This window comes from Prinia subflava, chromosome Z, assembly GCF_021018805.1.
Source record: "Prinia subflava isolate CZ2003 ecotype Zambia chromosome Z, Cam_Psub_1.2, whole genome shotgun sequence".
NCBI lineage: Eukaryota > Metazoa > Chordata > Aves > Passeriformes > Cisticolidae > Prinia > Prinia subflava.
Genome location: NC_086283.1, coordinates 94,624,013 through 94,651,909, shown reverse-complemented (window position 1 = coordinate 94,651,909; position 27,897 = coordinate 94,624,013). Strand labels below are relative to the sequence as shown.

The 27,897-nt window shown below is 38.5% G+C and overlaps 1 protein-coding gene across 6 annotated transcripts in view; it reads right to left on the bottom strand.

The window, feature by feature from the left end:
• Positions 1 to 22,702, bottom strand: part of ERBIN (erbb2 interacting protein) — a 117,132-nt gene extending 94,430 nt beyond the window's left edge. Inside the window, exons 1-3 of one of the 6 annotated variants that reach the window (XM_063423954.1) lie at positions 22,397 to 22,458; positions 21,944 to 22,021; positions 2,468 to 2,578 (exon numbers count right to left, since the gene is read on the bottom strand). The gene's annotated coding sequence lies outside the window, so the exon portion shown is untranslated. Of the gene's footprint in view, positions 1 to 2,467; positions 2,579 to 21,943; positions 22,170 to 22,396 lie in introns of those variants that run through there. The other 5 variants (XM_063423957.1, XM_063423958.1, XM_063423960.1 and 2 more) reach the window with 5 other exon arrangements.
• Positions 22,703 to 27,897: the final 5,195 nt, after the last annotated feature.

Below are 27,897 nucleotides of genomic sequence, written 5' to 3'. Positions count from 1 at the left end.
CAGGTGGAAGTCTTGATAGCAAGACAACAAAATAGGAATTTTCTTAACTAACTGTAATTACACAGCTTCAAAATTGCATCCTTGAATAAAGCATTGTCAGAAGACCAAATACACCCAAATACATTGCAAAAGAAGCTGCTATATTCTGTAAGAGTGAAGTTTTCAGAGTCTTACCAAATTCACCTCCCAGGCAGTGTATGGACTACAAAAAGCTAAAGAAGAAAAAGAACTTTGACAACTTTTAGTCTCATGTTTCTTTCATGTACTTTGGCTATTCACAAGTAAAAACTTGTTTATAGTTTCTATTTCCATGTTCTATCTCAGTACCTGTAAATACATGTTGATACATTACCTCCACATTGGACCTAAGCATTCAACATTGCGCTCACTGTGAATTTAGCAGCTTGACAAATTACTGTGACTTTCCCAGAAACCTACTCATTACAAAACTTTTGGGAAGCTGGAGAACATGCCCTAAATTGGCATTAAAAAGCCTCTACCTAAGATGATCACAAAACATGAGGAACACTTACTAGGTCTTTTGTCTACGGTATTTCATCACAACATGCTTTACAATTCAGCTGTTAAAGAGATGCATGCAGCCATAAGCTTATCAAAAAGCATTTGCTTCAAAATCCTGTTCCTTTCAGCAGGTAGAGATTTTCTTCCCCCAATAAAGAGTCATTAATCAAGGCTGCTAATGAATTAACTGTTAGAAGTGAGAGTTTGCTTAAGAGCAAACTACTGCAAAGCAAGAAACAAACTTTAGATTTAAACATTTCAGTTACCCCAATAATATTGAAGTGTTTCCAAGTAAAAACAAGCAGATTCACAATGAAACTAGGATTATAAAACAATGTTCTAATTCAACATAATATTATTAGCAACATTCAAATACATGTATTTGCCTGTTACCTTACACATATTCAATGTTACTGAACAATATTAGCAGTAAAAACCCCAGAAAGAACCTCCACAAATCCAAGCTGTGCACTGTTGCCTGTACTCTCCACTTTGTGGTTAGCTTGGCAGCAAGTAAAACAGTAGCAGCTTATTAGAAGTCCCAGCCTATCCAAATGATAAAATTGTTTCTCTTTTGTGGCAGTTTTTTCCACAATATCACTCTCTAGTCAGAGAACTATGAAATAAATCTCTAAAGTTTAACAGAGAAAAATGGCACTTTTTCAAATTCTGTAATAAGGATCTACAGAAACAATAACTGTGAAGCCCTCACACAGAATATCATGTACTTCTAATATAGATACACATATATATTTAGGATTTTCCTCTCAAAAAAAAAGAATTTGCTCCTCAAAATCCAACTTTTTCATTAAAACCCACTCTTTCCCCATGAACTCATTTACAAGAAAAAGTTCCTACACTTGGTACTGTCTTTTCACAATTTTTCCTCATTTAAGTATCACGACTTCTTTATTTCCAAGCACATAATTTCTGCAATTATTAAGCATTCAAAACACTATTTTTGCCATTAAAATATCTCCCCTTTCAAAAGTCAAACATTTTCTTTGGCTAGTTAGAATCCACATATTTGTGGATACATTCTAACCACATTCTTGAATCATATCAAAAGATAGTGAGAGCAGAATAGCAAAAAATGTCTTTGCTCAACAGTCCCTATTAGGACTAAGACAGTATATTATCCTATTCCAGTACATACTGTAGTCTACAAAGATTGTTGTGGCACTTCAATAAGGGACAAAAATTATTAAAAAAGGGCCACATCGTTCTGCTTATTCTTCCCTATTCCTCTACAACCCCTTTCTGAGCTACCTATATTTGCTAATATATAATGCAATGAAAAATAAGATTTAAAATATTCCCTTCAGTCATAACCCACCCTAAACATACCACTAACAACATAACAAGTTTACAGAACCACAACAGTTAGATGCATGCAACTGAAAAAAAAAAAAAAAGCTAACTCTCCCAAAACAAAACCAACACAAATCACTCTTCCCTTTCTCTACACAGAACAATAGCATCTAAGTTAGCTTATCCAGGGCAGGAATATTTGTTTGAAATTCATTTTATTTTCTGCACAATGAATACATTATCATGAAATGGGTTATTAATTCAAAGTAAGCAAATAATGCAGAAAAATAGAGCTGAAGCAATAGAAGTCAGGCTGTCTCTACACAAGTGCTCACAGAGCTGTACCAACTTTAAAACACAAACAGACCATGCTCTGTGACTCAAGTGCAACAGACAGTGCCAATACAGTGAATACTCCCAGCCCCCCTTGAGTGAAAGCAAACAATTCACATTTCGCAGGCATCACCCCTACATGCTACTGTAATACAAATCCAGCAGTTAAAAATTTGTCATTCTTACATGTGTGAGTGGGAGAAGATTTTAATAGCACATTTAAGAGTGTAACTGAAACAAAAAGTGTGCTAAAACATTTATTTCCCCTTATCTCCTTTAACATATGTGGACAGTCACCTACCCAAATCACTCCACCACTGCCAATTTACACCACAGGAGCCTGAATCAGTTTCTCAGCTGGGACCACAGATTCACCAGAACGTCGAACAGTTATTAAACCATCCACATGGATCTGTGAAAGAGAATTAAGAGGTGTTTTCAAAATGATGGGTGTAAACAGCCTTGCACAAAACTAAGACAGTTTCAAATCCACACATTTACTTTGTTCTACACCAGAATCAAACACAGACAACAGAAGCAGTAATATGTAGCCTACCACAACAACCACCATTCTACCAACATTCATTTTTGTTCTTTGTCAAATCTGAACACAATGCAAACAGAAAAAGCAGTGTGTCAAAACACAGAAAACGTAGAACTGATTATGATCTCCTCCTGTTATGGCAGCCAAAACTAAAACACACTACTAGCAAGCTAAAGTTCAGAACAGTTCCCATTATTTGCATGAATAGAGTCAATTATCAGATTAACAAAATGTAACCAAAACCAGCAAGAAGTTATGTATAGGACCAGGACTGAATCTCAAGCATGTTCTCTGAAACAGAATCTATACCACCCACACAGACACAACTGTTCCCACAGCCCTCACGGGGAAATAAAACTCACTGCAACAGATGAGTCTTTTTAAAAAGCTTCAATTATTTTAACTGGACCTGCCAGCTGCCTTTCATTTATCTTAACCTGAGGTCTTACTGAAGATCTGCAGCCACAGCTATTAGCAAAGTGGAGACAATTGTTTACAAGTAGTTGGAACTATTTCTCAGAAGCTTATTCTGCCTGGTGAACTTCTGTGGAGTATTGCCATACACTCTGTATGTTGAGAATACAAAGTTTAAATACATGTTCCTGGCTAGTAGGCCAGAATAATGCAGTAAATCCAAGATGCATGTGGAACACACCCATGGCCTCATATTGGTGACATTTTTTAAAGCCAGTTCAAATACAGTACCAAAACACAGAACAATGGTTTCACATCTGCTTTTAAAACAGCTAATACATCCCATCTCAAAGAAAAAAATGGTCTAATAGAATCTAGGTTTCTATGTCGATAAATGGAATCTTTCCTGAAGAAGCTGTTCTTCAGCAGATGAGATCCTGATGAGTTCTTAATATACAGTAATATACAAAACCACGTTTCATGATTCCTGAAGCTTCTTGATTCCCAAAGATCCTAAGACAAACAGCAGCAACAGAACTGTCAAGAAAATCAAGTGTTTCTGCCACTGTCAGAGCACTGTGAAGTTTAACAAACCCTAAAGCATCCACAGTAATACAGCTGTTCAACAGATCTTTGCTACCTTTTCCAAAACATTGCTGCTATCAGCTCCCCAGGGTGCCACGGCCAGCTCAAGTAGAAATTCTGAAGGATGCCATGGCTGATGACTGCACTGCTACTTTCCTGGCTTTCCCAGGAATAAAAAACTGGGCTGCTATCCCTTAAAGCAGTGGCTCTGGAACTTTCCTTCTACAATTTTCCTACTGCTTTCCCACCTACAGCTAAAATTCTTGCATTACTGAAAATACTACCGTAACTATCACATTAAATCAAGTTTACATCTAGCTAAAAACTCCCTTTATACACACACTTTAGGAACTGATGGTCTATGATGTAAAGCCTGGAATTCCTTTCTTAGCTCTTAGCTAAGGAGACCTGACTAACTTTCCTCTTTCATGTCTTGTGATCTTCCAGAGAAGACTCAGCTCAATTTCAGATGTAAGCGGCATCTTATAGATAAAAAATGGATTGTTGAATATCTGCCTCTTCCAGATCACTTATTCAAGTATGTGACTACCTGGCATTCATGGTACAAGTGCTCAGTGGTAAAGCTGACTACAGAAGTTAACAGTTGAGGAGGAGTAAGAAAATAAGAATTTTACCTAAGAAGAAAAACCTTAGACACTTCTCCTAATGCCTGTTTTCTCCACAACAGGGTAACTTAGAAAGTAGAACTAAGGCTATGGTCTACTTCTGGCTTTTTCATTATCAGAGACTTGCAATTTTTAATTAAAACACACTATCTAATTAATACCAACAAGCCAATCCAACTCAAACCCCTGATGGGCAGGTCACTATATGAAAAAGGACCCATATTACATTCGAGTTATAAACCCATTTCAGAACAGTTATGAACAACCAGGACTTCTCAGAACTAGACAGATTTATGCTGCTGAATACCTAAACCATCCCTTGTAGACAGTACGTTGAAGCTTTTGTGACTGCACAGACAATTAGTAGAAGAATCCACTTGAGTTTTTCTTTGCTATCACACTTATAAAAACCATGCTGCGTTAAAAAAATCTTTAAAAAACAAAACAATTTTTTCCATTTTACTGTATCCAGTCCCCTGTTACTGTTACTCTATTTTTTCAATATATGACATGAATGATCAGGGTCTGCTTATCCATATGAAATTTTGTTAAAGGACTGTGAAAAATTAAATGGGGTTAGTACTGGTATCAAGCACTTCTGAGTTTGAAAGAATGTATCAAAGAGCCTATGCTAAAACGACTGGTAATACTATATTATAAACCAGGATATCTATCACTTTGGCTAAGCTTACTGGAAAAAGGTTCCAGATGGAACACCACAATGGATGCTACTTTAATTTCCACCCAGAGCCAAGAAGCATCATGACACCCCTCTCTTAGCAATAGAAGAGCAAATAATGATAGCAGTGAGTAATGGAAAAGATTGCTTAAAGCAGCAAAATTAATTTAGAAATACTCTCCTAATCGAGTTTTAATATTGTAAAAAATATTAGTTTATGTATTTATTCAGTTCTACTGCATCAGTATATCTATGCACAAAATCTAACATTGTGATTTCCCAACAAACAGGAAAAAAATCATTTAGTACCACAGCATTCTTCCCCTCTACTTTCTTCATCAACCATGAAAAATTTAAAAATGCTGTTTAAATTTTTCTTAAGCTCAATCCCAAGTGCCAAATAAGAAAAATAGGAACTTATGAATATATGAGCATAATTACTAGCTGTGCACATACAAAATCAATACTTTAGCCACTACATTAATGCAGTAGGGCATGAACAGGAAAAAAAGCTCTCCTCAATTGCTCTCTGAAAGTAAGTAAATACTTAGGGTTTTTTTTTCCATTAAATTGGACAAACAGAGGATGCATATAATTACAGACAACATAAAAATTAGTTAGCCTATATTACAAGAAGTTGTTTTGGTAGGTATTTATTCCACTTTTAAAAAAAACAGTAATAAGTGCTTAAAACACTTGACTAAGTGTCAAAACATACTCTGGTTATTGGAAGCTAGGTGATTGGCAGAAGAGGGCATCAATTTGCAGATACTTTGTGAGCTTAAGTACTTGATGTCAAGTAGCTGACTGGTTTGTAGCCAACCTTAACACTTAAATTCTACGTTGCATTTCTAAGTTTTGCTCTAGATCAACGACTCAAGGGGAAGGATATAAAGAAATCCATTCTAGCAGTACATAATAACCTCACTAAACTCAGCATCACTACTGGCTATTATTCCAGCATGCAAGACTCAGTTCATACTCGAGTGCCAAGACTGATTCCAGAAAACACATGATCTTAGCAGAGAGAGAACGAGTCATTTTTATGGATCTTTAAATATCCTTCCCCCCTTCCCCACTTATTTCAAGACACAGAGATATAAATACAGGCACATACACCTAAAAAGCAGTGTTCAACTTGTATTCTAACCACACAGCAGAACAAATGTAAAAATACATAGTTATCTTTTACACACTTTTTCTGCCCAGCATTTTAACACATACCAAACACACTGAAACTACACGCCAGTCCCTCAAAGTCTGACTCTTCCCCAGAATCTCAAAATTGCAGCATCAAAAAAAGAAAAAAAATCTTTGTGTTTTAAGTGGAAAAAATGCAGGAGAAAGGTAACTAAAAACAGTAGAAGTTAATGCCGTTGATAATATTTCAGTCACACATTCACTTAGAGGGGGAGAGATGAACACAAACATTAAAAAAAAAATACACATGCCCTCAGGTTCAGAGTCAATTTTGATTTACCACATTCTTGATTCGTATTACAGATAGATCTCAAAAATTAAATAACAAACGAAGGAAACACGAAAAAACGTGCAACTTTTTCCATGCTCATTTGCAAGGTCAACAGACACTTCAGTATCTTAGTAACTAACTAGACTATGAATGCGTTTAAGAAAAAAATTCTAGTGTATTTTCAATCCGGGGGTGAGAGAAGGAAAGAAACAACTAATCTTTGCATCACATTTTCACAATTCCAGTCTCAGAGAAAATAACAATTCCAGTCTCAGAGAAAATAATATCATACAGTAATCGTTCTCAAGTATGCATAAGATCATAATTTAGAAACTACCTTCAGGAAGAATCCAGTATCTCCAAATCCTGCATACCTTAATCCTTGTACTACATAATTTGAAAGAAGAAGCCTAATATGTAAGTTAGCTTCCCAAATATAATGTTCAAGAAAACTTAAGACTTAATATATTCTGAGGTTTTTTCCATCTTTGAACCCCAGGAAAATTAATTATCTTACCACAAACACTATTTCCCTCTGAAATACTACATCAAATACTTATCAATCAACCAGAAGATAAGGTGTTAATTTACAGATTAAAGTGCAGGGCATACAAATAGACAACTGCTGTCATGAGAAATACCTTAGCTGCCTAAGGATGTGTTGAGAACTCTATTTGACACCTTAGTATTGCAGTAAGCAGGCAATGTACAGCTAAGCTATCAGAAATAAGTGCTACTAACACTGGTGTGCCTGGAGAAGGAAAAAGTCCTCACAACTCAATTTAAACGTTTGTCATATGATGACTCTAAGAAGTGGATTGCAGGGAGCAATTTGAACTCAGATAACAAGAAATACATTTTAAACTCACTAGTGCTTTAATAGAGCACTGCACTCTAGTCTCTCCAGAGAAGCAGAGATAAGCACAGTATCAGAGTCTTAAAAGGTGGGTAATAGCACGAATACCAGCTGTTCCTGTTCACTTCATGACTATGAGTGCTACCTCCTCTCCAACATAAGGGCTTAGCCCTTCTGGAAACAGGGGGGAAAGATCAGAAATGTACTGCATTTCATGCGTGCAGCACAGTCAAGTGAGGCCACTGTAGATGGCTCTTCACTACAGTTCCACAGCATCTTTACACCCAGCTCGCAATCCTCCTAGAAGATTTGAGAATGATGAAGCTAAATGTCCTCTATTCTTCCACCCTCTGCCCCCTAAATTATCTTTGCTTTCAAATCCTCCATGAATAAAGGTGATTCTACCCTGCCCATCTGAAATTGAAAAAGTAAAATACTGTAAAAGCATTGCACACTCTAAGTGACAGACATTCTAAGTCCATCACCTTGTATTAATACCTAACATATGAACTTGTTTACTAATCATTCCAACTGCTTATCACCTGCCAGTTGTCCACTCACACTAGCCTTGATGTCCAACCTGAAGGAATAGCATGCCACATTCAAATACTGTTGATCTACACATCTCCATCAAGACATCCCTCTAGATAATGAAAAAACACAATGCCACCAGAAATCCAAACAAACTAAAGGTGCTAGATACATGTTTCGAAAGCAAGTGCTCTGAAATGTAGCTTTTGGGAGAAAAGGTCTTCACTTTTTCTTCTCCTTTCCATGGTTAGTTATTTCCCACTCCTACAGCAATCCAGCCTACTGTCTCCAGTCTAGAAGTCTTGGCAAGACTATGGGAAGAAAAAGTAGGAGAGATGGGAGGTGGTAGACTATAAATCCGCCGAAAAGGAGACGTAACTGAGTTTGTATCCCAGTTTGTAACTGCACTTCTGACCTTTCTGTATGTATTATCAAAGATCAAATTACTGATGATGAATAGCGACATTTACACTTACTGTGGGTAAGTAGAAGACTATTCCAAACCAACAACTGGAACTCAAAAGGCAAGTCGATCTCCATCATGCAAAATTCAAACTAAAGCCTGCTGAAGTCAGAGCAATCCCTGCTTTTACCTCACACCAGCCTTTTATTACAGCTAGGGTTGACATAATCACACTGTAAGTCCAATCAGTAACTGATCCAAAAGCCTAAACTTGCAAGACATTGGGGAGAATTCTTTTTCATTTAGCTCAGTTTGTCCAACAACTCACTGACTTTCAGTACTATGTCTCCATCTTCAATACCCTGTCTTCACTTTCAATATCTTGCATTCTTTCTGATGCAAAAAACCACACCGGAAGCAAGAGGAAGTGTGCAGAGCAGATGCAGCAGAATGTAAGACTAGACATTTAGCTACAGGCTTTATAAATTAAAACTCCTTTAAAGTAAAGGTGATAACTTCATTATTACTGGTATTTTTCTTTTAGTACAAAAAAGATGTACCAAAAAACATATGCAAGCATATTTTATTGGTCACTGTAGCACACATTGATGGCAGAATTCATTCATGTGTGTCACATTTATAATTTAGTCTGCCTTGGATTCATAGTTTTGAGGGGGCAGGAGGGAAGAGTTAAAAAAAAAAATTAACCATGAAAAATATCTACAGGCAGCAAAGAAGAAGCAAGGATGCTCAGTGAATCCAGTGAACAGTTTTGGTCCAGACACTGACTGTATCAGCAGGTTTTACTCTACAAAACTGAAAGAAATATTCACAGGATGTGGTCTGAACTTCAAGACACTGTTACTCAGCAAGGGCTCTGAATGTTTTTGCAACAAAAGTCAATTACTTGTCTATGAAGCAATGCTTTAAATTTATAAGAGACTTGAGGGAATGAGAATAAAGCACACAAAAGTATACAGACCACCATCCCCAACATAGTAAGTTCAAAATTCATATCTACTTACTTTCTTTTAACCAAGGCAAAAACCCTTTATAAATTCCAAAGTGAGCAATACAAGGAGGTGCTTTGTAAAGAGGCAGAAAGTCTCAGTTGCTCACTTTGGCCTACTATTAAGGTTAAAAAACATTCAGAAAAATATTCACTTAATATCAACCTGTAATTCAAACCATAAATAGATACACTGAATAGATTTATAAAAATTGATTTTTATATGCACAACAGAGCCACTGACCTAGATGCATCTTTCATGTGTCCCATTGTTCTTAAAATGTAGTGAAGATACACAAAACACAGCTCAAGCTTCCTGGAGCATCAAAAAGCTGCCACTTTATAGCCTGTGATGCCCATGACTTAGAGCAGAATGGAACCTATTTCCAGTCTTGATGGTAAAGGTGATTTGCCCTAAATCAAGTCCATGAAATAAGACATTTTCTATTAACCTTCAGATACTTGGATGTAAACCAAAATTAGTAATTGGTATGGACAAACCCAGTCTTTACATTGCACCGAAGTTTCTCATCTGAATTCCTCTTCTACAGCTCCTCCTACTAACTGATTAACTTAGAGCCACCCACACCATGCACCTCAAAAACAGACTTAACCGTAAATCTTGATAAGAAGAAATAGAAACAACTTTTTTTTCATTAAAAAGAACTCTTCCATGATGCTGTTGGCTGGTTTGCTCTCAAATCAACATTACCAAGGTGTTACAGAGCCTAAGGAGAATGGACATAATCAGGAAGAAACCACAAGAAAGGATGAAACAAAGCATAACAATCAACACGCTTTTAAAAGTCACAACAGTTATACATTGTGTTAGTTAAATCACAGACTAATATTCAGTGACAAAGTATCTTAAAAAGAAACAAAACAACCAAAGATAAAACAACTCAACTGTGTAATAAAGAGGTATAAAATAGGTATTTACAACCAACTGCATAGAAAAATCTTGGAAAAAATTTTGGAATAAATGCCACAGAGGGAAAAAACCCCTGTAGATTCCATAGCATTATTTGTCTATTAAAACCAGAAATGTGCTTTGATGACAGCTGCAGTTGATTAAAGAGTGAGAAAAGTCAATACATTATAACTCTGCAAATACACTGCAATCTGCAATATTTACATGTTCCTAAAGGGGAAACCCAAATTTTGTGTGAAGCTTATGCTTTCTGGACAACTGCATTAACACTGATAGTAGCAAGTCCAACTTGAACTCAGGTGTGTGAACTAATTTCCAAGTCTGTTTGAAAATCAATTCCTGCTACTCATGATGACAAGGGCTACCATGCAAGTAAGATTTAACTCATTATTTCACACTGAAAACGTCAGCAAACCAGGCCAGACTCGACAGAATTAACATATAGGTCTAAGGTGCAGGGAGGAGAGGGACACCCACAGATACTTGCCTGTACACCTGAAGTACATTTGAGATACACTAAGGGACAAAAGGAAAACATCGACCTGGGAAGACATTTCTTTGTGTTACTACTTCTGGTACTTCCTACAATTCAATGGCTACAGACCAATCCTGTAGCCACTGGTAGCTGGGAGACGAGCAGAAACATTGGAATTAACTGTGCTTAAATAGGTCAGGCTTCTCTGTGGCTAGCAGGACCACCACTCCTTCAGGAAACAAAATTTGGTGACAAGAATGAAGATAAACACCACACTTCAAAGAAGAACAAAGGCTGAGGAGAAGGAAAGCTCATGAGGAAAGCTCATAGTGAACACATCCATAGATTTTCTCATAACTATCTCAAAGGCTGAGACCAACCAAACTAACACACATCACATTCAGGGAAGGCAGCTGAACCGCCAGAATAAATGCAAAAGCAGACAATAACCCAGCTGACTTGGACCAAGATACAAACACACAGCTCCAGGATTTGTCTCATCTCTCAGCAGACAAGCAAATCTTTAAATGGTGGTACCATTACCATAGGGCAGCTAAACTCTCAGGGAGTGGAATTTAAACCAGAAAACAAACACAGCAGCATCTCCCTTTTCAATTCAAGGGACAGGAATGTATCATGCTTCCAACCCTGCTTTAAAACTGATCTCTTACAATTCCCCCAAAAACAACTGAAATTACAGCAGCTATGGCCTCTGCTACAGACTCTGCTTCACATGAAGCTACTTTATTATTAAATGCTTGTTTTAAATAAATCCGTGCCTTCCACAGCTATGGAAGTAAAATATTTGCCCTCTCTTCTCTTTCAAGGACCTCTCATTTCTTACACAAGACTGAACAGCAATTAGGATGTTATGTAAGTTCATTTTCTGAAGTTAATTTTTAACTCCATTTCTAATCATAGGGACTGAACAGAAAGAAAAAACAAGAGAAAAATTACATTCAGAAAGAACAGGCAAAATTGCTTTAAAAAGATATACACTTCATTCCTCTGGCTTAAAGAGGCTTTTAAATTATTTCAGATCAGTACAAATTATGCAATAGAAACTAATCAGATGAAATTACAGCTTTTAGAGATACACATATATTTCTGTCTATGCATGTTTTAATACCTTTGCCTTCTAACTAGGGGAAATTAAAGAGAATACCACCTGCTTTGGAATAACAAGCAACAAAATGCTTGGCCTTAGGCTTGTGTCTTTATAGTAACAAAACTGTGCAATATTTGGAGCTATTAGTTGTAAATGTTCTTACTCTTTGTCTTGAGAACTTGTTGGAATTAGACAACGAGCAGAACCAAAATCCTTCACTGCTTATTTTTATCAACCATGGTTTTGTACCTTCAGTATCAAGCAATTACACACTTCTCTCAGTGCTGTAAAGAAACACATACATTATCAGCCTTAAAGAAACAAACAAACCAACCAAAAAAAACCCAACAAAAAACCCCCAATACTTCCAATGAACCAAAAACCGAAATCACCCACCAAAAACCTGCACACTGTGCACAGGCCTAGATATCCAAGGAGGAAAACATAATTGTCGTTTTCCTATTCCTTCAATCTTATTGAAAGACTCCTGGTTTCAAATTCCATCTATGGCATATGTAAAAGAAAGAATGAATAGGGGATGGGGAAACAATAGTGAAAATGCTAACAGTGTAAGTCAGCAATTGGTATTTTATACCATCCTCAATACAAAAACCCCTTTTTAAGCCCTTAACTCAGGAAATAAAATAGGTTTGAAAAATGTAATTACAACATTCTGTTTCACTTGAATATGGTATTTTTATTCGTTTGACATATGTTGCTTCCTGAATGGATTTAATGTATTTTGGCATTCCAGAACAAAACTGCTCTCAGTGTTTGGCACTTCATGTACAATGCAGCCAGGAAGCCACTCCTTAAGACTATGCAGCCATCTGCAGCAGACACCAAAGGTTTTTGACAAGCAAGCTGCACTGATGTAAATATTCAGTATTTCACTATAAAAGAAAAGTTCTCATCTATTAATCAGACTCTGCACATAATTGCCTGCAGATAAATTCAGGTGATCTGCAACACAAAACAGATCAGCACAGAAACCAGAAACAGGAAAAAAATTTAAAAAGAAGCAATTTCTTATCAGAAGATTACTGGTTATTTAAATGCTTACTAAACTGTATGGTCTATACTTTAAAAACCCCCCAGTCTCTAATGGTCCACCTTACATGCACTCTCCCTCAAAAATGCAATTGCCAGAATTCCTGCCTAAAGCCGGGATGGATCAAACAACAGAGGTCAGAATAACTCAGCAGGTGCAGAACACTTGAGATACAAAGTAAGCAGATGTTGGGTACACAGGAGGGGAAGGAAGAACCACACTCAAAATCCTCTAGCTAGTAACTGCCCAGAAAAACAAATCCAGACAGGTTACATAATTCAATCTATGGTAACAGGAAGATAAACAGAAACACATTCACAGATCAGAGTTCAAAGGAAGTACGTGTGGGCATATATATTCATTTCCCATTTTAAATTTGGCAGATTTAAAAAAACCCTATCCTACCAAAAACCACAAATAAACACTTAAAAGACTATGCAGGGCCCTAATGCAAGTTACCACTTGAAGAGAAATAATATATAGAACTGGACTTCCATTCTACTGTATAATTCCACCTCTGTTAAAGAACACTTCTGTCTGTCTTCTAAGTTTTATCCACTTCAACAAGCCAGTTTGGTTTTTGTTCTTACATGTTTAGTATAAAATGCAATACTAAAAGCAGAAAGCCTTTATTCATAATGCAGCTTTAAATATATTTTTACTTTAATACACCTTTTTCACTACAGTAAGGAACAGCTACAATAAGCAGTAGCCACTATTAAAAAAAGCAAAGGTTCAAAAACCAGAAGAGAAAAAGGCTGCATTTTCCAGACTCTAAGCATCTTGCCCCTCTAGTTTATACAATAATTACACTATGTAATTATTCTCAGCAGTTCTAAGAGTTACTGTCCTGGACATATAAAGGAACCCCTGAAGCCACTTACCCCTGTCTATTGTTTTTATTTACATTAATTCTACAACTGATACATAGATCCCAGTACATTCCAATTAGTTGTTCCCAACGGTGATGAAATAAAATTACTCCCCTCTGCATTGGCTGGGGTTCTTTCTAACTACAACACTCTTCACACCTTCCATGTGGGTAAGCACTGTTATTCGTGTTCTCTGTTAACTCAGTTTTTCTCTCACCATGCATGTTTGACTTTTCACTCCCAACACAGTGATGACACATTTAAGTTAGTACTTTTGTACTATTTTTTTCTTTGCTTAGTGTTGTGTTCCTCTAAGTGAATGGATAATGATTAAAGAAAAGAGAGTTCTTATTTTTATTTTACTCTATCAGGCATTTTGGAGATCATATAAGCAACTGATACAAAACAAAATTAGTAGAAGGCTCTTCTTGAATGGTTTCTAAACTATTTTTTTGCCTCTTCAGATAGGGAAGAACAAGAGTGTACTGCTTACGAAAACTTTTTTACAAAAAAAACTAGCATTTAAATAATTTTAATTAAGTACATTTTCTCCCAAAAGTGCTGTTTTCAATAGGGATAATAATTAACTACTGGAAGCCAAAAACAAGTTTTTCACCTCACAGGAGATTTAAGATGATCTGAAGTCTTCTTTCTCATCAAAATGCTAATTATAGCCTCAAAACTGAATTCAAAGTTGATTTAATAATAACCCAACTTAAACTGTTACTTAACTTCTGACACCCTATGCTTTCCAGCATGAGAAAAAATAGGGGTACAATACTACTTTGACACTACTGAAGTAAAAAGTGGGCCAGTGCCATGCTGATTTGCTATTAACATGTCACCCGCTTTCCTCAGAATAGGAAAAAGTGACTGAAGAACACAATGCAGGAATTCCAGAGAATTTCATTGCTGTGATTTCAGTTAATTTGAACTGTCCAATGTGTACTTCAGACTTCAAAGATTAAAACCAAGTTAATACAAAACTGGGGGAAATGAGTAACATTCTGATTTTGAGGGAAAGTTACTCCTCTGCAGATATTTCATGCTCTAAAGCTAAATTTAAAATCTGGTCAAGATTTAACACCACTGGAAGGATGCGTGAGTGACAAATCTAAAATGGGCCAATATATATTTTAATTCAGTGGAGATATGCAGGGACTCCATAGATGAGAGAAAGTACTGTTTTTAAAAGGTTAAGGCACAATTTCTTGGTTCTTCATTGGTTAGTTTATGTAAAGGGAGAAGCAAAGTGAGAAAGAGGATAAAAGAAAAATACTGATTAAAGACATGTTTCTCTCCCACTCTGTAACACTTTCTTCTAGCCTGCTCCACTGACAAGGCCATGATCTTTCCCTTGACAGGTCACCACCCACTGCTACAAAATCAATTCAGTAGCTGATGTCATGAAAGACTGCAGGACATTTGAAATGTTGACAATACATCTCCAATAGATCCCACAACTTCTCACAGAAATGCTGTCTGCTTTACTGTCTTTTTCTGGTAAGAACAGCATTGCAAAACCACAGTGATACCACGATGCTCAACATTTCTTCTGTTTTCTTTCAGTAAAGCAAAACAAAATAAATGCTCCCTGAAAAGTTGATGAACTCACTCAGATAAATACAAATAAAAGAGTAAATTAACCTCAAGTCTATTAAAATCTATTTTAAGTGTATCTTGCTTTTCTAGTACTTGTATTATTTACATTTTCATTTAGTTAGATGAAATACCTGGTACCAGACCCAAAGCCTTAACATCCAAATGAAAAATAACACACTGGAAGCACAGGATTGTCTAATAGCAACAAAAAGCCCACATACTCACAAAGTGCTGTTTAGGAAAACAAAACTCTCTTAAGAAACACAAATAAGATGCACTATAAATAAACAATGTTATAGGAAAATAGTAAAGCTCTGAAATTTTTTTCTTCCCCCATTTCAATGTTTCTGATCTTATCCATCAGGATTAGAGCAAAATGGATTGACAAATTCTGAGTTCCAACTGATTCTCCCTCCTTGTCACATTTTGAGAAGATGGTTAAACATTTTTATTTCCATCCTTTTCCACCTCTTCTTACTTACAGTCCTTAATATTTGTTACCTTGTTTTTAAGCTTCTGGACACCCATAAGTGAACCAACAAGAGTGACCTGACAAAAGTCACAAGTAAAACTGTAGGTTTGTTCCAAATACTGTTTTCCAGCACTGCACACTCAACTCCCTTTGCCCGTAACTCCTCTAAGAGGTTTAAAGAACTCATTAATTACTTGGAACAAATCACCCTGTGTGAGCTTTATACCATCGCAGACACGGATGGTATAAAGACTGAATAGGTATGAACCAGGAAGAAGTGAACTTCTGAATTTTCTCCCTCAGTGATGAATTTTACTGCCAATCTCCCCAAAATATAGAGCAGCTCAGAAATTAACTAACCGACAAAGCTCCAGGGTTAGCACCACCTATGATTTTGTGACCAGAAGAAACCGAAAATGAGCATGTTCTCCTAAAAAGAGCCAACTACCAACCTCACATTCCAGGCCACCACAGATGAACATGCCACAGCAAGCTAACATACCAGCAGCAGGAGATCAGTGAACACTATGTGCTGTCTGCACATTCACTGATCCTCCTTCCAGTATAGACTCACCTCAAAGGCCAAAGAGGAACCTAAGTAAATTAAACACCTAAATATCACACTCAGTAGTATAAGCATGGAAAGCAAGCATTTACAAAGCATCTAAGTCCTGGAAGATTTAGACTGCTATGCTGACACACTTTTCAGTTTAGTTTTGCTGAAAATACAGGCCTCAATCTTGTAAATACTACTGCAACCAAGATTTTTGTTGCTTTAACCATGAGCAGATTTTTAAGCAACATCTTTGCACAGACAAAAATTCCCAACAATAAATGTTCTCCAATTCTAGTTTCAAATATAAAAATCCATGTTAATTTTAGGATTATCTGTAAAACAAAAGACCTGCAGTAACTTGATCAAATTGCTGGCAAATGGATTGATCTTCTAAACCACTATTTCTTCCCTCTGGTAGAGTAATGCCAGGAAGACAACAGCCACATGTGGGGAAAAAGCAGCAGCTCTCAAACCTTAGCAGTCTCTCTGAAGTCTTCTAGACAAACCTAGAAACACTTTTTACCATTCAAACACTTACAATGATATCTGCAGTCATTCTAGATGACCAAACCTCTGAATGACATTCAATCATCTGGCACTGCATTTCAGATGTTTCTGTAGATGCACTAATGTAACTCAAAGCACCTATGCCCTCTCTTCTACTTCTTAAAACTTGGAAGCTTTGGAAGATATGTAGCAAAAAACTCCAAGGACAAGGAGGACAAAGAATGCTGAAGAAATAATTTCTGCAAATGTACTAATCCCATATCCCACATCATGGGACAGAGGACAAAGCAAGAACATGAAACTTCTCTTCCATAACTGGAAGATGGAACCCCTCATGCATTTGCTACAGAAACCTCTCATGCCAGCTTAGAGTTGAAAACTGGTGAGAAGACTCCAAAGGCAGCAGTAAAACTCAATGCACATTACTTTAAAAAAACCCCAAGACCATAATTCTGCAACTACCTTTAACACAACAAAAGAACTTCAGATATTTTTATTTATTGGGATTGGAGCTTTCCCCAGCAAGGAGAATAGAACCATGGCCACGTCACAGGAAAATAGCATTAATACTTAAATTATAAATGTTTCACTTCGAGTATTTGTAATTTTTACTAATACCCCAAACCACCTCCGAGCTTCTTTCATTCCTAAAGCTGGCCCCAGACAACTGACACAAGAAGTAGCCCTTGAGCACTACGAGCTCACAGCAAGACAATTAGAGCCCAACCTATACAAACCCTCTTATCTAATAAGATTGAGACCTACAAGGCTTGGTTACCTTCTGACATTATTACAACTACCAGGATCTCCACAGCAGCCAGGACGGTTTAGATTGTCCTCAGACGCTGCTTAATCATCACTGTTTGTTCCTGCACACAGTGATCGCTTAGTGTCAAGTATCTACAAATTCCTTCCAAGAACACAAAGAAACTAATCTAGTTTTTAACTTGAACTTTTACTCTTAAACTTTTAGCTTTAACTTTTTACCTAGGCAGGACAGCTGCGATGCTGATGTTCTCCAACATAAGTACACTTCAGTTTGATTTCATTTAGACCAAAGGAAGAGGTTTGTTCAGTTTTATTTCTCAATTATGTGAAGTCACAATGTATTTTGAACGTGGAATTGCAACCTAGTATTGAAACACCATGCTTCTGTATCCCGTTTAGAGACAGTACAAAAAGTAATAATTCAAACATCTGTACTGAAATTTAAGCATCAGAGAAACAAGTATCTTAAAAGGAACTGGTGACTAATGATGTTTCTTTGGATCCATTGAAACTCAGGACTAGGTCCCATCTGAGTCACCGAAACTGTTACCAAAAATCAGTAACAATACCAAACTCCTTACCACCAACGTAGCATTAAGAAGCAGGCATTCTTTATGAGGCACGAGAGGGTATCTCCTCCAAAATACCACGCACGCTGACTACAGAAAAAGCTCCTGTTTATATACTATATTTTACATACATATTCATTGATTTCCTGGAATAAACATACACATGGTAACCATTTCCCCAAAATAATTAACATATTTTCTCTCCCCTTTCCACATGTGTTCTTCTGTCCTGGGGCTCTCTTTGGTGGTCCCTGGTGGTCAGCAACCCACAGTCATAGCTGACTGCTTGGGAACTGGTAAAAGTTGGCACAACTGGGCTGGTTGTCTTCCAGTTCTTTCCAAAGAATAACTATTGTGCAGTTACATAGGCCAGTGGTTTTGGAAGAATAAGCATTGTATTAGCCCACCAGGTGCAAATGATTTTTCATCTCACAACAATGAAGGCAAGGCAGCAGAAAATGCCCAATTATCCTGAGATTACTGAATAAGAAAAATACCATTGATTCCAACATAACAATTTTTTTCATTTTAATTAGATGGAGATACATAAATCTCTCCTAAATCAGCATCCTTACTTTGAAATCTTACATTTTTAAGATTTGACTCAACACCCAAACACTGTATTCTTATTTCAAAGTGAAAGCTCTATATCAGTGAAGTGACCTTTTTACAACAAAAAAAAAAATCTAAAAGAAGTCCCATACCCATGGTTAATACAGACTATTCACTACTCAAACTACCTTCAATGTTTTCATTCTGATGTGAAGTGTCCTTTGACACATTGTTGTACTTACTCAAAAGCTGACAAGGTAAAATAGCAATGTTTATAAATCTTCACTTTCCAGAAAATCTTCATTTAACTATCTATTCCAAATGTCACTGTGAACATTTGCATCCTCACATAGTAATACTGTCTACTGTTTTCATATCCATACGAGCAACTCTTCTGCCAACTCAACTAGTAACGCATTTGGAAAAGGTTAGATTTCTAATTCCTCTATGTGGATTAAATGTCAGGCACTTCTTCAGCAGATCAGATTATTCTATAGGGAGAATCTGCTGAAGATACGACATATCAACTATTTGATCTTTACCTAACATTTTCCAGAAAAGATTTTCCTTTTTGCTTTGGAGCAGGAAGGACAAAAACAAAGTAAGAACACAGAGCAGACACACAGTGATTCATTACAGCCCTACAGGAAAGCCAAGTTGAGGAATTTGCTCCCATTCCCTTCTATTTCTAGAGCCTACTGCTAACATGGGAAGTATAATGTATGTTACACATGTGCAAGTCTTTCCTTAGCTTTGATCTTCCACGCATGGCTCTTAATGCCTGGGACTACAGATTCTCAACAAATTCCACTGAGAACAAATCATAACACTCTTTCCTGAGACCACTGGCTTAATACACTAACAAACTATCAATCATTAATATTTTCTCCACAGAGTACCCTCCTCCCCTCATGTTCATCTACATGAACATGATGTGCAAATTGATACCCTACAGAGCTTTGTTTACACTACGCATTATCTACTGTGCAGCTTATGCGTAAGACAAATCTATTCATATTTTACTAATATAATAATCACCTCAATAATAATCACGTTCCATAGTATGCCATATACTGCAACTTCCAGCTCTTTGATTGCAAGCATACCTTCTTAAAATTAGCGATGTTTACTTGAGCTTAATTTAATTCATGAGTAACCAGCCAGGTCAAAAGAACATTTCCCCGAGCCATGAACACATAGCTATAAAAGTGCTGTTTCAAGCATATGAGCTACCATGTATAAGGTTAAATAATTCTGTTCATAATAAGAATATCAATGTCAGACTGATTTTTAGTTTCAGTCGTTGATCTCAAGAAAGAATACATCCCTTCATGTTACTCCCAAACTATGCTAATGACATGAATGGCATTCAATGATATAACCACGAGCTGTAAGCAGCACTGAATTACACTTTCATCATTAAAAAGGGCCTTACCCATAGCTACCATGGTGACAAAACACTAGCGTAAAAAGTTGTGCCTCCACTACAAGGAACTATTCTTCTACATGGCATTGAAAAATATCAAGTGCATCATGAGGAACACAAAAGGCCTGAAAAGAAACAAAATTGCCTTGATTATGAACATACTGGTTTACAACTAAATTTGTCATGCACTGCTACAACTCCTCACCCTCCCCTCAAGAATCTCAAGTCATTATTGGGACTGAAACATTGCTCTGGAAAAGGATGGTTCTTTGTAAAAGGATTACTCTATTCAGACTTTCTGCCAAGCATCAGCCACATAAGGAAAGCAAAATTCACTGCCATTTATTTTGTGCAGATCTTTCTGATGCCTAAGAATAACCCTTACCGCTGCCTGGAAAGGTAAGTCTACAAATTGCAAGTCAAATAATTTATTTGTTATCAGTCACTGAACTCACTTTAGGCATTTATATGTTAACATATTTACCTGCAGTATATCAAACAGATGGAGTTGGATTATTTTTTCTTAAAGCACTAGACCACTCCATGATGATAAAGAACTACCTATGTAGGAGAGTTAAATTTTTTTCACATAAATTACTTTGTCCAAGACTCCCAAATACCAAAAGATGTCAGACACTGGCAAGACTGAAGCATACACACCCTATCTGAACAGCATGTTGCTTCTGAGTTTGACAAATAGGAACAAACATTCCAGAGCTATGGCTTGTACCTCATTTTGAAAATTTGCAATATGAGAAACTCCTTGCCTTCACGACAGAACTAACCTGTAATTGTCTCTTTGACGCATGTGAAATAAACATGCATCTAGTTAGTTGGCATAACAAGCACCAGAGTTACAAAATCTTACACCAAAATTTCACATTTAGTTTCTCCCTCAACAGTTTCAAAAAGAAGTTCTTTCAAAAATTAGAAAGTGGAAAGTGGTGATCAAAACCAAACAGGGCTACATTAGCACCTTCAATTGCATGCACTTTAAAGAAGTCAGACAGCCAGCTATCTGCTTTGGTTCTGTTCTGTATTTTGTTTTAAACGCAGGGTGTTAAGATGAACTTTGCAAGGATCAAAACGCAGGATAGACCTCTGCTATACAAGCTGAAACACAAGAAGTCCAACTCTCGCTTTGAGAACAGAGGAAGGGGAAGAAAGCGGGTGACTGCAGCAATCGAAGGTGGAAAAACTGCGACATTTACAGATGACCAGGAGGGAATATTTTTATAAAGAAACTTAACAGCAACCCTGAAGAAGTCCGGCCAGACACTAACCGATATTCCAGAAAACAAGGTAGACACAAGCAGGAAGACTCAAGATCTTTCCATCAAATAAAAGATATTACCTCCTTCATGACTTTCTCATTTCCCGATAAATTAATTGTACTCGCAGGGTTACCAAACGTTTTGGAAGGGAGGGAGCTGAAGCAGCAGTTACGCAGTCGAGCAGCTTCAGCTCAGTGCCTTCTCGGACCAAACAAAGAAACTTCTGTGTCCGATGAGATTAAAAACTTTCGGTCTCACACACTCTTTCCCTGCCTCCATGAAACCAGCGCCTCGATTCACACGTTCAGGCGAGACGAGAAACACAATGAGCAGCTAAACAGTGCAGGCCAAGGCGGAAAACAGAGACAAAATATAAAGGCCAAAAACAGGATATAAAACGAAGCCCGAACTCCTTGCTTTTTTCTCCACCCCCTTCCCAGAGGAAGGATTTTTCTGTTGTTTTTGTTGTTGCTGATCCCAAGCCTTCCCTATTTACCTTAGCTGTCGGGGCGTCTAAACCAGATCCAGGCGGGAGTTTTTTCCGACCCCAAGTAAAATCCAACCGAGTTCTCCTCTTCGGGGATGAAGCGGGCAGAAAACGGGGGGAGGAGGAGAAGGAATGTTAGCAGCTTTCGCCGAGGACGGGGGAGTTGGTGTGCGCGGGGAGAGCGCACCAGAGCAGCCGGGCTCCTCCCGGCCCCGCCGGGGTCTGCCCCGCGGGCGGCCCCGAGTCGCGCCGGCCCCGCCCGGCGGCGACACCGCAGCGCCCCGCACCACCCAGCGCGGCCCGGCCTGGCCCGGCCCCGCCGCCGCCCCTCGCCCGCCGCCCGCCCGCCCCCGGCGCGATGGGCGCCGCCGCTCCCCCGCGCTCCGCACCCGGGGTCGCGCTGCCCGAGCGCGGCCGCCGCCGCCTAGGGCTGAAGGGAAGCGGGATGGCCGCCTGCCTCACCTGCCCGCCGCCGCCGCCCTCGCTCCCCGCCTCCTCTCGCACACTTCCCCCTTCTCCCGCGGCTTCAGCCTCCCGCCCCCCTCCCCGGCCTCGGCAGCGGGGGGCCCGGGGAGGCGGCGAAGCTGTGGCGAGGGGGAATGAACGCCCCGGGCGGACACGCGGCGGGGGGAAGGGGAGGTGGCCGTGGGCGAAGCCGCCGCGCCCCTGCTGCTGCTGCCGGCGCCGCGCACCGCTGGCCAGGCGGGGGAGGCACTGCAGCGGCACGGGGGGCGGAGCGGGAGCAGGGCCCGGGCCGAGACCTGGCGGAGGCGGGCAGGCGGGAGCGGGAGCAGGAGCGGGCAGGCGCGGCGGGCGCGCCCGCACTGGCTGTGCCGGGGGAGGAGGGACGGGCGGACGGCGCCGGGCGGGGGGCCGAGCGGGGGGAAGGCCGTGAGGGACGGGCGCTGCGGCCAATGGGGCCCGGCACGGGGGGCGGGCTGCGCAGGAACGGGGCGAGGCGGGGCGGGGGGCGCGGCGCGGGCCGGGGGAGGCGGGCGCGGCGCCGGGCGGGGGCCGTGTCTCGCCGCCGCGGAATGGGTTCTGCTGCTGCTGCCCGGCGCGGGGCCTGCCCTGGTTTGTCTTGTGCAGCGGAGTGTCGGTCGCACAGGCAAATTCTGAGTGACAGAAGTTTCCTCGTTAGCAGCTCAGCTTCCTAGTGTAATGGTTGCACACCGTGTAGAAAGCGATGAGGGCCGGGTCACGCCATCAGACGCTTCGTGGCCGTCCCACCCCGGCTCCCGCACCTTGTGCCGCCTGACTCGGAGTCAGCGCGGGTCTGAGGGGACGAACACACCCAAGGGAAAAGCTGACAGCCTCCGCCCACGCTTTGGTGTTTGGGTATGCTGCATTAAACCTGGATGCAAACAACAACAATTAAAATAATGCCGCACATATTGTCACAACGTTTCACGTAAACCCTGGAACGTTGCTGTACTTTCTCTTCCAAGTATTTCAACACTGTCAGTGCAATACAGTGGTACTGAAAATACGTGTTGACTGACAGAGTCATGCACAAATACATGTTTGAAAAGCAGGCAGTGCATAGGTCACACGGCTTTGATACCGGTTGGGTTTGGATTGCAGTAGTTTGGATAGCTGAGACCCAAACAGAAACAGTGAATTTCTGTTCAGTTTCCTGGATTGTTTGAAGTGGGTATTTGATAACCCATTGCGTATGCAATATGCCATTTTAACAGTCCTGGAGCCTGGAGTTCTGCTCAGCCACAGCACAGCACATCAAGCTGACAGCAGGGTGGATTTGTTCATGCTGCTCACCTTATGTTCCTTAATTGTGCTCAGCAGAGACCAAATCCAAGGACACAGGTAGTTCTGTTTTCACGCTAGTTTAATCCCTGGCTACTCTACTGGGACTGCCACCAACGAAGATGGAATAGTGTTTTATGATGATAGTCTGTTCACTGAGAAATTGGCAAAATGCTAAGAAATGCCGTATTATATGAGCCATTGAACAGCAAGTGAGAATGGTGTGTCCTGTTAGCATTGACCTGTCCCTGATTTTAACACACAACTAGATGAGAAAAGTCCTTTAAACCCCTACCAGTCCTTGAAAGTAACTCAAATTGGTGTTTCCTGTTCAGGATCACTGTTTGCTTCATTTGGTTTCTTATAGGGGTTCTCATGAAGGGTTTAATCTTTAGCAACAAAACGCAGAGATTATCACATTTTTATAAAAGTCCACTGTGTTTAACAGTACTGTTATTCATTTTAAACTTCTTGCCTGTATGTGGGAATTTTGTGTTCAGGAATCCAGTTTATATCCAGATGCAGAGAATAAGCATACATTTCTACTAGGATAATGATATTCACTTACTGTTTCTTTACTTTTCTCCATCTTCACACAGCATACACCCCTACTTTGAGGACTACATCTATGCATAAATTTAAATAATTAAACTAAATCAAACATAATCATCAGGATTTATAAAAAAGAGAATTATATGTGTATATATAGATATTTCCCAAAACATTAAATCACTTCTATTTCGTCTTGTTCCAAAAGGCCATTTTCTTCAAATGAGTCAGATTTGGACTAAGGCCAAGCAAGAGAACTTTACCCTCACTGACAAAGGATTCAGAATTTCTCACTACAGTGCCCTGCACTGGTGCCCTACACTGGGGCTATAATAAAATTACTATTTTTTTAATCTCTTGCAAATGATTGATCATTCCTGTAGAATACTAGATAACGTATCTTATCATAATTAATGTGAATAACTCTCTGCAACTGATTCCCTCCATCATAAACTCTTCAAGGCACTTTTTGATGTGAATTATCATAACTTTTTTAATGTGAAAACATTCCTTGGAAATGTTTACTGCAAATTGCCCAATGCATTTATTAATGCAGCAGAGTAATGGATGGGTGTGAGGATTTATAGTAGCTGTTGCTCAGATGGTGAATCTCCCATAGTTGTTAACATCAGTTGAAATGTGAGATGCTGTTTCACTTGCAGTTTTAGCCATCAAAAATAAAAGCCCAGCCAAAGTCAGCTGAACCTACAGCTATCTGGAGCACAACTACTGAAGACATTTTGCACAGACAAGATGTAACTACCTACACAAATTAAGAAAACACCAGGAATTATCCTAGGGATCTAAAAGTGCTATAAATATCAAGACAGTATTTAGATTACAGCTCCAGTGGAGTCCCCAGCAATATTAATTCCCAGAGTTGGTATCCCAGTTACCAAATAATTACAGATTAAGTGCACAAAGTACAAAATATAGAGTTATATAATGAGTCTTTCAAGTGAGACTGTACATTCGATCCCACTGAATGTTTAAAGAAATCCTTTAGACACACTCTCATGCTGGACATCAAGCCCAAACTCCTCTAATTTTAATTTCTATTTTTATATTTGAATGGGAGCACTAGTAAATAACTGCAACAACTTGCAGCTAAATCAAAAGAACATTTGGTGAAACAGTCACATGTATGTTTGTCTCTTTCAGGAGTTAAGTGGTCTGAACAATTACTACATAGTTTCTTCTGAGTAACAGGGTTTAATTGCTCCTTTTCCCTGTTCTTACTACTGTTGTTCATTATGTTTCCACTTTTCCAGGAAATAGATTGAAAGGCCTCTGGGGTAAGCACTTCTGCTTATTAACTGCTCAGGCAGTGACTTGAACAGGGATTTCAACTTGATTTGAAGTGGGAATTCTGGGCATGATTGCAATATTAATTAATTAATTAATTAATTAATTAATAATAATAGTAATGATTATAGTAATAGTGGCAGTAATACCCACCTGAAAGACACAAAGAGGCAATAATTATTTTTTCTTTAAAAGGTTTATTGAAGTTTATTTAAAGTAATCCATAATTTAAATTCGCCAAAATGTCTTATTGTATCATTTTCTGAATTTATGTGGTTCACAGCTGGATGACACCAAATTTATGCTGGTGAAATTAACACATAACTGGTATAATTCAGTGGCAATTAAGTATTAGAAGTGTGTTGCTGTAACTTCTGAATGCATAATGTGTATCTACTATATTTAAAGAGAAGCTATGTAAACAACCTCCGTTCAGTCTAACTTCAATACAATCCCAAATATACACTGGCTAAATATACAAATAAATTTTCTCTGTATTTGGTTGCTTTGTTTCTCAAACAGTAGAATCAAAGTGATGAATGCAAATGTATTGCATGACTAAGTTTTGTAGTATTATGCAAGTACCAATAAAAATGTTGGTAGCACCACAACCTGTTTTTTATGTGCTGTGTTCTAGAAATTGTTAGGAATGTTTTAGAGTTATTTTTAACCATTTCGTTGTGACTTTTTGTTGGTATTTATCTTCCTTGGTTAGCATGGGAGAGCTGGAGAATTCTGAGGAACACTTGAGACATGGAGAAGCATTTCATATGGAGGAGGAAAGACACAAAGTGGTGTTAAGGTACTTTTATTCTTGCCTGATTTGGACTGCCTTGCTCCTGGACAGTCTCCTTAACACTGATTTTAAGCTATGCTGCAGCCTCTTAGCCTGAGGGTGTTTTGACAGCTGATGCCACCACATAAATCTTGTGCTGGTGAAAACAAAGAGACAGGAATGAAAATGAAGCCATACTGTGTAAGGACACTGACATCTGTAGATAGTAACCAAAAATCCTTTGCTGACTAGGTTAAGACAAAGAGTTACACATTAAGCTGGCAGAAAGAGCCAACTGCAATGTTGCCTAAAAAAGGCCATGTGCTCAATATGTTGCCTGTGCACCATAGGTAGTTTTGGACAGCCTTTGCTAAGTCCTTGGATCCTGGAAGGGTAACAATTCGTGCTGTTGAGGATGTTGTTCCAAATAGAAATCCTAAAAGAATGCTTGTACCAACTTGTAGTCAGATCTGGAATACTTTTCTACAGAGAATCAGTAATGCTAGCTCTATAGAACCCATCATCACACAACCATTAAATAATATCAGACCTCTCTAATTGTAAGATGAATTGCAATTATTATATATTTTATGGCTTTCCTCTATTTTGACAATTTTTCTTAGAAGGTGCTAATGCTGACAATACAAATCTCTTAGTAGTTTTTAGCACTTATGTGTATATGCACATAATTTATTACCTTTCCCTTGTCTTTTTCTATGACTAATGTCAGTCATATTAAAAAAAATGCTAACAGTGAGTGAATTCTTGGCTTCGGTGTTGGTTCAATGATATTTCAAATTGAATTTCTTGTGGACTACCATATTTGGAATCACAAGATAAATTCTTTGGAAACAAGGAGATGCAAAGAGTCCAGTGAGATAAACTATCCTGTCTCTAGGCCAGCTAAACTGACCGATTGCACCTTAAGAAAAGAGTTTTTGATTTCTAGAAAAGTGACAATAGAACATTTTTAGGAGAATTTTAAAAAATCCTTTTGATTGTTCTCCACCTGCAAAATATGGTTCATGATAAAAGATTGTTTCATTTGGTGGAAAATTACTTTTTTCTGAATCTGTTACAGCAATTGCAGATTTCTTTCATTACACATGAAATTCAATTTTTAGTTCAATTAAAAAAAGAATAATTTTGTCTTCCTCATTTGTCTTCTTTATGAAGTCTTCCTTTCTCCTTTTTTTACTTATTTTTTGCCTTTTTTCTCCTCATATAATGTTCTCATACAAATTTTCTCCTCCTCAAACAATACAAATGTCATAGTTCTAAGTGCTAAAATGTTCTTCATCTTTGAACAAACAAAATATTAAAGATTGCACTTTATCACTAGTACCACTGAAAACCTTATAAAAACATAGATATTTTTAGTTTTCCTTTGACAACAATGATTTCAGAGTATTTTTTAAAGTCTAAAACAGGTATTTTTTCAGTTGTACCTGTCCTATGTTGCAAGGCATGGTAGATGTAACCAGTATTTTTTTTAATGTTTTGATTCACAGGTTTAATCTAATGTTTTCTTCCACAAAAGGATATTTTTATACATCTTTACATGGCAGGT